At 31.8% G+C, this 2,242-nt stretch overlaps 1 non-coding gene across 1 annotated transcript; it reads left to right on the top strand.

Moving 5' to 3' along the window:
• Positions 1-1,844: 1,844 nt before the first annotated feature.
• TRNAN-GUU (transfer RNA asparagine (anticodon GUU)) lies at positions 1,845-1,918 on the top strand. The gene has a single exon. It is a non-coding gene; the product is annotated as a tRNA-Asn (tRNA).
• Positions 1,919-2,242: the final 324 nt, after the last annotated feature.

Raw genomic sequence — 2,242 nt, forward strand, 5'->3', positions numbered from 1 at the left:
GGAGGAAAAGACTCCCCATTCTTTTCTAGTGCATTTCTTCCATCGATGAGAAAAATAACTAAGAGGGGTAGGGAGGGAGCACATAAAAATGATTTTTGCAATGTAATAGCCCATAGGTCACAGGCCGTACTTCTTTTTACTCACAACTATTTTCTATTCAGAGAAAGAGTGTAGAACGGGCTGAGCTTCTAGCTAGTTTTTTTCCCGAAAGGGCTTCTTAGGTTATATCTTGTGTCAAATTGTGGTTTATCAGCTTTTATTTCATTGTTCTCTATTTCGTGCATAAATTTTAATTTGTATGCATACACAATAAACAATAATCTACAGATCCATAAATCTAAATAGAAATAAAACCCTAATATTGTAGATTCCATATTTTTAAATATAGTTTTATCAGATATATTGTGATGAGTTGTCGAGTGGAATATCCATGACAATTTAAGGATCACATGTTGTTGAATGAGTTAAGTAAGGACACATTTTTTGACACTATATTTTAACAGCTTGATGAAGTAATGGTGAGAATCTACGAGTTTGGAATAAAATGTCTTCTCTCATTGCTAAACAAACTCAATGAGGATAGAATGGTTGAAATGAAAAGCCCATGAAGCATTAGAAGATATGCACCAAAGTGTTGTCCATTGCATGGTTGCACATTAACTTTTTGCTACAAATTCATGGTGTTCATGGTGCACCTTGCATAAGGGTCCTTAATACTTTCATATAACCTAAGTAATCTACTTAGACTATTCATCACACATTAGTGTATGGATTGACTATGTCTTCCTACATAACTTCAATCCCTCTTTGTTTGTATTACTTGACTCTATAACCCTTAGATTGTCTTCCTACATAACTTCAATCCCTCTTTGTCTGTATTACTTGACTCTATAACCCTTAGATTGGCATTAGTCTTAGCAATCAACTAGCCATATATTTCTTATAAAGTATATCATAAATTTACTCAGGGAAGTGTCCCTTGTACTAAAGGAGAGTCATCCTAAAGACTTGAGGGAGCTATTATGATGACAGTGGGTAGCTCCTCTAAGTTCCCAAAATGGTTACATTATTTACAATAGGGGAATTTTCATGGGGCTATCACACTTCCCTCCACGGACATCATAAGTTAGCCCAACTCCACCGACAACAATTGACAACCATAGGGAGGTTGTGTCATTGTATGCAAGTCATTTCAAAGTAGTTTATGGGGTCATAAACCCTAACTGGGAGTTTTGTCCTCTTCTTATGATAAGTATTATTCTTTTATGAAATAACTTTAATTATAAAATCTTTTTCAGAAAATGTGTTTTTCCCACGGGATATTGAATAGATGTTGAATGATTGTATTGCTAACACACTCTTTGTGGGTGTACTTTTAAAGTCTTCTTTGCAATCGTGAATTCAAATGCACTCATAAATATTAGCATAAATATATAAATATATATTCATTCAAATTTCACGTGAACGTTACTTTTATATATATATATATATATTTGAGACAACTTATTTAATAATTGTCTTTATATGAAATTGCTGAGATCTAAAGTTAAATTTCCCGATTAACTTATATTATATTTGTAAATAATAATTAATAATAAATATCCCATTATTAATTTAACTATTAAATTATAATAAATCTAAAAATATGAATTAAATAATAAATAAATTATTAGGAAAGCATTGCATTTGCATTTTAATGTGGCCCTGGGTAACGCTGTTTTACGAATAATTGTTTTGCGGGTTAAATGAATATTGCATCAAGTACTGGATCCGAATTGTTTTAAGGAGTTAAATGGATAGGGAAATAAAAATCTCTCTCCACATGCCTACTTTGCAAAACCGTAGCTGGAATAGCTCAGTTGGTTAGAGCGTGTGGCTGTTAACCACAAGGTCGGAGGTTCAAGCCCTCCTTCTAGCGATCATTTGTAACCAGCCTATGTTAAGGGCTTACAAGAATATTTCGTGTGTTCCATTCTACCATTAATGCCTATTCCATATATATGAATATCGGTGGAATCAATTGTTTTAAGCGGTTAAACATATATTTAAGTTTCATAATTTATGCACATGCCTATTCTATAAATATATTTATTGGTGGATTAGTGCAGTAAATTACGAGAGCACATTAAGAAAATGCAATAATATCAGTGTCAAAGTGTCTTTACGTTTTAAATTTAAAACCACTTAGTTTTAATAATTTTTTATTAAAATTATATTAATTATTTTTTTCCAATTTAAAATA

The sequence above is a fragment of the Pinus tabuliformis genome, chromosome 2_1 (genome assembly GCF_031772625.1).
Source record: "Pinus tabuliformis cultivar Carrire ecotype Pingquan chromosome 2_1, CPIR1, whole genome shotgun sequence".
NCBI classification, from domain to species: Eukaryota; Viridiplantae; Streptophyta; class Pinopsida; order Pinales; family Pinaceae; genus Pinus; species Pinus tabuliformis.